Here is a 10,000-nt window from a genome sequence, read left to right as displayed (position 1 = left end):
TTCATTTTTGTTTATCATCTTTTTATTTATTTATTTATGTATCGATATATTCATTTACTTATGTATGTAAGACGGAAGAGTGGTAGTGTGGTGAAGTAAATACGAAAAACTGTTGAAGTTTTATTTCTGACGTTTCGTCTTCACCAAGACTTCTTCAGAGCTCATATACCCTGAAGAAGACCTGGTAAAGACGAAACATTAGAAATAAAACTTTAGCAATTCTCTGTGTTTTTAGAGGTGAATTGAGAGATGAGATTTATACAGGGTAGCAGAATGGAGGGATGGTGGAATTTAAGTGAACAGTTAGTATTAACTTTTTATTCTATTCTAGTTTATTATGTTTATTTTCAAATTACTTTATTTTATTTTATCTCATATTATTCAATTAATTTCATTACATTTCCTTTATCTTATTTGATTGTATTTGGCTTTATTTTATTTCATTCTAATTAACTTTATTTCATCTTATTTCATTTGTTTATTTAACTATTTATCTATTTACTGATTTACTTATCCAATTATTTATTTATTCACTTATTTATTAATTTTGTAGTGGACAACATTTATAAAAGGCAGTACGTGACTTTGATTGTAGGGCTGTTACTAAAGTCTATATAACACTGGTTACATAAACATATTAAATGAATACCCCCATACGGTATTGAAATACCCTTACCATCATCAACATGGGGTCCAAAACTGATTTTAATGAAATAGCTTGCTCTCAACCAGAATAAAAGCTAAAAATAACGTTTCGTCTCATAGTATTTCAGTGTCGGGCCGCGCGGAAGCCCAGTGGATACCGCCCTGAACTCATGAGCAGGTGGTCGTGAGTTTGATTCCCACTGCATGCATCTTGCGTTGGTTTTTGAGAGCCCGGGCTAGGGTAGGAGGGGACCCAAACATCGGCCTAAAAAAATCCAGCGGCTTGTTGCAACTGACAGAGCTTTGCTCTACAAGAGATTTCTCAGTTCCAACTGGAATACTCACCAAAATTCATTTGATGAGTATTCCAGTGAAAGCTTCCAAAACGGAATTCTTACCTTCAGCGGAATAAAATATTCTGTCTTTAGCCAGAACAAACTCACGCTATTTCTATTCTTTGTTTTATTGACATCCCTACGGACTAGAGTCAAACATTATTCTTTTATGACTAGAGACTATTCTCCACTCGAAAATCACTTGAATTTGATCACTTCTAACTTCTTTTGTCTCTCTGTTCTGCTACATCCCTTAAATCTCTTACTGACCACAATTATGACTCCACCTCCTCGGTGTGATATTGTCCCGAAGAACAGAAGCGCTGGTTACTGCCAACAGAATTCTAAATATCCTTCTTCTTTGTTAGAATATTTTTACAATCCTCATCCTCGTTCTCTCTTGCTTCTTCTCCCCCACCCCGTTCAACTTCCCCTTCCTCCCCACCTCTGTGTGTCCGTTTCGTCCTAGTTTATCTTACTCTATCCTTTGCCTCCCTTTCGCTTACCCTTCGCTGTCACTCCCCCTCCTTCCCCCTAAGAAAAAAAAGGACATAAATTTCCAACTCTACGTCTCCTCGTCTTCCTCGCTTCCTCTTCACCACTCCCATCCCTTTATGTTGCCCTCCTTTGCCGTCACTCCCTTTCCACCCCCCCCCCCCAAAAAAAAAGGCCCAACATCTACTTGGGTGTAAGTTCTCCCTCTCTGTCTCCCCATTCTCCTCACTTTCACTTACCTTTCATCGCCACTCCCTCCCTCTTACCCCCCAAGATATCCCCCAACTTGTCAATCATTCAATCAATCAATCAATCGATCAAATCAGCCATCCTGAGTCCACCGCTGAACAAAGGCCTCCTTCATAGCATTCCATGATTCACACGACCGCGCCAACCTCTGGAACGTCACTCCTGCAAATTTCTCAATCTCCTCTCTCCTTTTCCTGTCTGATCTCCCTCTTCCACGCTTCCTATCTCGCGGCGTCCACTCAGTAACACACTTGCTCCATCGCTCATCAGTCGTTTGCACGAACTTACGTGCCCAATTCCACTTCCATTTTTTTTATTTCATTATCATGACCTTTCGTCACTTTCACCGCTTAACCTAAATAATTATATTTCTCAACTTCTTCAAGAATCTCACCATCAATTACAATCTCTTTACTTTGAACTTTCGTGTTGAACATTACTTCGGTTTTGGTTTTATTAATTTTTAAACCTACTTTGAGACTTTCTTTGTTCAGATCACTCGGCATATCTTGCAAGTCTTCTGCTCTTTCTGAAATAAAAACAATGTCATTCGCAAATCTAAGGTGGTTCAAATATTCGCCATTAATCTTCAAACCTTTCTCTTCCCAACTCAACCTTCTGAAAATATCTCTCAAACAAACTGTAAATAATTAGGGTGAAATGGTATCGCCTTGCCGTACTCCTTTTTTGATCTTGATCTTTTCTGAATATTTATGTAGTCGAATTATAGCAATACCTTTTGCATAAATGTTTTCTAAAACCCTTACGATCTGTTCGCTTGTACCCTGATTGCTTAGCGAGTTTAGTATCGCTATTTGTTCAACCAAGTCAAAGGCCTTCTCGTAATCTAGAAAAGCTAAACAGAGAGGTATATTGTATTCTGTCGTTTTCTTGATTAGTTGGTTAATCACCTGCAAATGGTCTAGAGTCGAATACCTGCTCCTAAAACCTGCTTGTTTTCTTTGTTGGTTTCCATCTAAAACTAAAGCTACAAATAAACTAATTAAAAGGAGGACAATGCAGATTAAAAGCAGGAGAGATGAAATAGAAAGAGTAGAACTAAACAAGGCTATCAACATAAGGCAGAGATCAGATAAAAGAAAGAAAAACATGGATGAAATAGAGGAAACTATTCGAAAAGGTAAAAGTATTAAAGTGACCGAGCGCAGACATGCTTTAGTAAGACAGCAAATGATATATTTGATAGATAGAAATGGAGAAATGGAGAGAATGGTAAAAAGAGTAGAAGAATTTTACCAAGAGCTTTAGCCATCGAAGAACATAGTTGAGTCAGTAAATTCATCTGTAGAAGTTAGTAGTGTACCAGAGATTACAAAGGAAGAAGTAGAATTTGCTCTAAAAATATGAAATGAGGAAAAGCACCTGGGGAAGATGATATATCGATAGATCTCTTGAAAGACGCAGGGAAAGAAGTTCATATTAAGTTAGCTCAGTTGTACACCCAGTGTTTACGTCAAGAAAGCGTTCCTGAATCGTGGTGCAATACTATAGTGATTTTGCTTCATAAAAAATAAGACCAGAAGGACCTTAGTAACTATCGACCGATTAACTTACTATCAAATGTATATGAAATACAGTATTCCCCAACATATCCTTGGACATAAATTACCTCCCCCAACTCGTCCCCCAGCTACAAGTATGCGTTTCACTGAACACGTCTGAATGTAATTGATTCACCACAAGATGAGAAAGAAAGAGAAAGAGAGAGGGGAAGAGGGAGAGGGAGAGAGACATTTTGGGAGGGGGTAAGGTGAGGGTGGTCAAATGTAAGCAGGGTTGGAAGAATCACGGTGAGTGTAAGTAGGCAAGGAGAGGATGGGGGGTGAAAGGAGGGAAAGAAGGCAAATCAAGGGACTGATAGGACTCGTAGGACTGGTAGGGAGTGATTGGGAGTGGTAGAAAGAGTGGGATTAATCCCAAAGGTAGAGAAGGAAAAGTGGGTGATTGAGATGTGGAGGGGGAGGGGAGAATAGGAGAGCTGGGAGAGTGCAGCGAGACAGTGGGAACATTGAAGGGAGTAGTGACTATGAAGATGAGTTGGAGGAGGGAGAGTGGGTGGAGTAAAGGGAGATGGAGGGAGATGGGAGAGTGATGGGAAGTAAAGGGAGAGAGTGGGAGAGTGGTAGGGGGCTGAGGACGTGCCACAAAGAAGAAATTCAAAATAAAAACAAATTTAGGAGAAATGGTGGAGAGAAGATATGAAGAGATGGTGGGCGGGTTAGCCTTTCAAACTGAGTGGAGAATTAAAAGTGTCTAGTTATTAGAAAGTCTGACTGAAGGTAAGAAATGGGTAACTCGAAAGAAATAAATGAATAAAAAACAGCTGAGTCAATATATAACGAAACAGATACAAAGAGAAGGAGAATGTAAAAAAGAACAAGAACAAACACGGAGGAATATATATGAGAACGATGACAAAGAACAAATAAGAGAGGGGAAAGAGAAAAAAGAGGTTATACAAATACACACTATATATGTACTCTTCCTCCTCCTCCTCCTCTTCATCTTCCTTCGTCTCCTCTTCTACCTCCTCCTCTTCTTCTTCCTCCTCCTACTTCTATTGTTATCTTTCCTCCCCCTGTTTTTCCTCCATCTCCTTTTTCATCTCCTCCTCCTCCTGCTCCTACTACCTTTTTCATATTCGTTCTCCATCCTTCCTTCCTCTACTTCCTTCATCTCCTCCTTTCATTATTCGCTTTTTGATGACATCTTTTCTTTATTCTGACTCATTATTTCTCTCTCACTTTCACTGATATTACGGTCGTCTTCGTCGTAGATTTTTCTTCGTCTGTTTTGTCGTCGTCGTCGTCAGTGTCGTCGTTATCGTCATCATCGTCTTCATCATCCTCGTTATTGAAATTGACGTATTCCCTTCTATTTGCTATCAGACTATTTTATTTAGCATCACGTGACAACATTTTATACTGGGTAGCACTTAACTTTCTATAATTCCTATCGTCAGGTGATTTCAATCAGTTTCAGAAAATAAATGACAAACTACATTTGTTTTATCGTTCAACTATATTCTCTTTGTTGTATTAGGTATAGTTGTACAGAAAGAGGATTTTCCTAAAATCTACATAATTATTCGTATGATTTCGTATGGTTGCATTAAAAAGTGAATACATGATGACCGACATATTTTAGTCAATCTTATGTTATCTGTGTCAGTAACTACTTTTGCTGTCAATCGCACCTGACCTAGACTATAATCTATTGCATTATTAAATTTCAGTTTATAAGAATAACTTTAATTATAAGAGAACTATTACATATAATAACATTAATCAGTTAAAATTTAAGGATTCTATCTGTATAGTTTAGATGCATTATGGTTCAGTTTTCAGTATCCACTGTACTACTTAAATACCGCTACCTATAATTAGGCTGAAGGATGAACAGGACCATATGAACAGTATCTAAAGAACAGAACTAACTTCCTCCAGAGCAGTATCACGAGAAGAGTATGGTTACTGCAGTACTACCTGAACATTATAACCAAAACAGAACACTTGCAGTACCATCAGAAGAGTAAGACCAGAAGAGGACACTACCAGCAACCAAAAACACAAACCCAGATTGTGGACGGTTCAACTCTGTGGATGATAAATGTATTTGTGTGTCCATTTGTGTGTCTGTGTACCTGTATCATATATTTCATTCGTGTCTTGATACTCGTGACTGCCCTTCCCACGCTCGGACAGGACACTTCAGTGTCCAAAGAGCCCTCAGTGCCTAGCCATTACCTGACTAAATGTTTTGCTCAGCGCAAATATTTCACTATTAAGTGTAAGAGCGTTAACAGGTTTGGATTTTACTATTTCTATAATCTGACCATCGAAACCCCTCCGCGGGATTGAGGCTCGTGCATCCTCTATACCAAGACCACGCAATCCTTGTAATTCATATGGATGATGTGCAAGATTTTTGTACAATTAAATCTTAAGTAAATCCCCATTAACCATTGCAACATTTCCTCCTTCACGGATACATAGGTCTGTTCAAGATATTAATGATTTTGTGAACGTGTTTTAGTCCTTTTCTAGAATAAGGTTTTGGTACTCAGATGGGAAGAAGGAAGAGGGGAAGGACAAGGGAAAGACAGAGAATGGAGAAGCAGAGAAGGTAACACGAAATTACGATAAAACCAATGAAAGCTCATATATGAGTGAGAAAGGAGGAAAATGGAGAAGAGGAAACGAAGGAGAATAAATAGAATAAAAAGAAAAGGAAGAAAAGCAAGAAAATGATGAGTTAGAAGAAAAGGAAAATAAGAAGAAAAAGTGGAAGAAGTAGGAGCAGAAAAAACTGAAGAAGCAGAAGAAGAAGAAGAAGAAGAAGAAGAAGAAGAAGAAGAAGAAGAAGAAGAGGAAAAGGAAGAGGAAGAGGAAGAGGAAGAGGAAGAGAAAGAGGAAGAGGAAGAGGAAGAAGAAGAGGAAGAGGAAGAGGAAGAGGAAGAGGAAGAGAAAGAGGAAAAGGAAGAGGAAGAAGAAGAGGAAGAGGAAAAGGAAGAAGAAGAGGAAGAAGAAGAAGAGGAAGAAGAAGAGGAAGAGGAAGAAGAAGAAGCAAAAGAAGGTCGGGAAAAAAATAAAACAGTGAAAAAGGAAGGATAAGAAACAGAGAAGGAAGAGGAATAGGAGAAGAAAAAAAAGCGAAACAAGAAAATAAATAAACAGGAACAGGGATTGTAAACACCGCTCTGGAGAGAGGAGAGGATGGATGAGGAAAATAAAAAAGGTAGAGGAGAGAAGAGTGCAGGGGGAGGGAGGAGACGGGAGAGAGAAAAGGGAAGAGGGAAGAGGGAAGAGGGAAGAGGGAAGAGGGATAGAGGAGAGATGGAAGGTTTTTTTGTTCTATTGGAAAAGCAATGAAAATAAGATCCGATTTCTCTTACTGAGACTGCGTATCACATAATCTCATAGAGAGGTGGGAAGAAGTATTTCTTGTCAGAAATAACCAGCGCATCTATCCTTGGGTCAATGTCCCACCGTAGAGGTGGAGTCATAGAGGTAGTACAGGAGGCATCTAAGGCAGGTATCAGAACGAAGGGTTAGTAGAAGTTGGAGGTGATGGATTTTTTTTTTAATTAAAATTAGACAGTAAAATTTTAGAAATGCACACCTCCGCGATATAGCAAAAGCAAATTAGATCATAATTTCATAAATCATAAAACATCAACGTTATATACGTTATTCTTGGAGGAAATCAGTAAAAGAAAAAGTTGCAGCTATACATAAACAAACGTAGGCACTTCGAATGCTTGAGACGCCATCTTTGTTTTGGTAGATGACTAGGTCGAAGAAATTAAAGTATGATAAATTCGTTAAGTAATGCGGTACCTATAATTCTAGAGGTCGTCGTTGTCGTCGCTGTCGTCTTCGACCTCCGAATCAAAACAAAGATGGCGTCTAAAGAAGTCGGTGCGACTTCGTTCGCTTGTGCAGAGCTTTTAGCAACGTTCTCTGTTATTGATTTCAGCCAAGAATTTATCTATTACACTGATGTATTATAATTTACAAAATTAACATTTAATTTTCTAGGGCTATATTGTGTAGGTATGCACTCCTAAAAAAAAAAAGAAAAAAAAAAAGTAAAAGAATGCTGTGTAACTTGGTTCGTAGGGAGGTCTATAAAGTCTCTAGAATATGGACCGCACAAAACTTATGCAGTCAGGATTCCAAACAGCGTATAAGGAGAGGAAAAGAATGGAAGAAAGAAAAGGGATGGAAATGAGAAGAGGGAGACTAAATAGAAATAAGAGGAAGAAGACGAAAAGCATAAGAACGAAGAAGAAAAGATGGAGAAAAGGGGAAAGAGATATAGACAGAATCTCGAGGAACTGTTGGAAATTACTGTCACAGGATTGTTGGAGGCGAGAACAGGTGGAGAAGGAGGCAAGCCTAACGGTTGGAAATAGGTATCGTTATATGGTGAGGATGAACCTACCATCTGTTGAAGATAAGGAGTTAATGGACTTGAAAATGGATTTCATCCATGACTTGATGATGTGGAAAGTGGGGAGGGGGGGTGGGGGGGGAGGATGAACTGACTAGGGTGGCGTGTAGAAGAAGGGATGAAGAAATGAAAATGGGGAGGGTATCTAATGAAGGATATGTTAAGGGTTTTTTATGTAAATATTTACATTTTAGCTGTTTATCAATTCTTTTTAGTTTACTTATGTATTTATCAATTAGTTATTCAATCATCTATTCATATATCTATTAACTATTCTATTTATCTGTTCATTCATTTATATGTTCAGTAGTTCATTAATTCATTCATTCATTCATTCATTCATTCATTCATTCATTCATTCATTCATTCATTCATTCATTCATTCATTCATTCATTCATTCATTCATTCATTCAAGCAATCATTCATTTATTTATTCATTCATTTACCTATTTATTTACTTATTTACTTATTCATGTTTTATACACTTACATATTCACTTCTTAGTTTACCTATTTACTTATTCATATATTAATCTATTTGTTTATTTGTTTTTTCGTTTCTTTGCTAACTTTTTTGTTTTTCAATAGCTATTATCTGTATATATATTTGTTCTTTTTGGCTACCCCCCCCATGTAGGGGGAAAAAGACTTTGGTATATGTATGTATGTATGTATGTATGTATGTATGTATGTATGTATGTATGTATGTATGTATGTATGTATGTATGTATGTATGTATGTATGTATGTATGTATGTATATTTGTTCGATTATTTTCTTGTTTATTAGTTCGTTTACCTATTAATGTATTTTTCTAATTATCTTATATGTTTATTCATTTATTTATTTATATGAATATCTACTTATTTATTCATTTATTTATTTATCTATATATCCATTGATTAATTGATTTACAGTATTGAATTATCTATGTTACAGGAGAAGGGTGAGTGGAGTGAAGAAATAAAAATAGGAAAGGAGATATGGTGCGTTTGTGGTCAGTGGATGACATTGGTAGCTTAGGAAAAGGAAATAGGAAAGATGGGTAAGTGTAGGTGGGACGGGAATGGAAAAGAGGTAAAAAAACAGAGAAGGAAATGCTGGAAAGGAGGAGGTAACTATAAAAGAAAAAGAAAATACATAGAGAAAGAGAAAAGAGAAAGAAAGAGATAACAACAAGGAAGAAACAAATGAAAGGGAAATGAAGGAGGTTAGGTAGTAGAGAACATGAAGGAAGAAGAAAAGGTAAAAAGGGAACAAACGAAGTGAAAGAGGAGGAAGCAGAGTAAGAAGAATGAGAGAAGGAGGGAGACACTTACCCTAAAGATTTTTTTTTTTTTATTATTATTCTTTTAACGAAAGCCGGGGCCTGGAGGTTTGTGGAGGGGACAACGCAGATGCATTGCAGTATTGTGGAGTACAAGGAGTAAAAAAAAAAGGTGGAGGAGTGGAAAGAAGAATTTAAAGAAGGGAGATATAAAGAGATAGAGAGATAGATAGATAGATAGATAGATAGATAGATAGATAGATAGATAGATAGATAGATAGATAGATAGATAGATAGATAGATAGATAGATAGATAGATAGATATAAAGATAGATAGAGGAACAGACAGAGAGAGAGAGAGAGAGAGAGAGAGAGAGAGAGAGAGAGAGAGAGAGAGAGAGAGAGAGAGAGAGAGAGAGAGAGAGAGAGAGAGAGAGAGAGAGAGAGAGAGAGAGAGAGAGAGAGAGAGAGAGAGAGAGAGAGAGAGAGAGAGAGAGAGAGAGAGAGAGAGAGAGAGAGAGAGAGAGAGAGGAGAGAGAGAGAGAGAGAGAGAGAGAGAGAGAGAGAGAGAGAGAGAGAGAGAGAGAGAGAGAGAGAGAGAGAGAGAGAGAGAGAGAGAGAGGAGAGAGAGAGAGAGAGAGAGAGGAGAGAGAGAGAGAGAGAGAGAGAGAGAGAGAGAGAGAGAGAGAGAGAGAGAGAGAGAGAGAGAGAGAGAGAGAAAGTGAATGAGGAAGGGACAGAAATGTTACCATATATTGGTTTGGGACTGAGAAGGAGGAATGATTAATGAGAATTAATCTGCTTTATCTTGGGTTCTGTAGCTCAGTTATCCTTATTTATTCATTGAATTATGTATTATTCCTGTTAATGAGTATGTATACGTATATAGATGTATATACATTGCATATGTGTATCTATTTGTATAACAATAGGCTCCTTCTCTTTTACGAGTATATGGAACGCAGGCAAACAAAGTTTGCACTCATCCCCTTTATCTTAATTCTTTGTGAATGAAGGGCCGTCAATGTTCCCTG

This window comes from Oratosquilla oratoria, chromosome 13, assembly GCF_046742065.1.
Source record: "Oratosquilla oratoria isolate Oo_2021 chromosome 13, ASM4674206v1, whole genome shotgun sequence".
NCBI lineage: Eukaryota > Metazoa > Arthropoda > Malacostraca > Stomatopoda > Squillidae > Oratosquilla > Oratosquilla oratoria.
The sequence above is the reverse complement of the archived record's forward strand: the minus strand, read 5'-3'. Positions refer to the sequence as shown.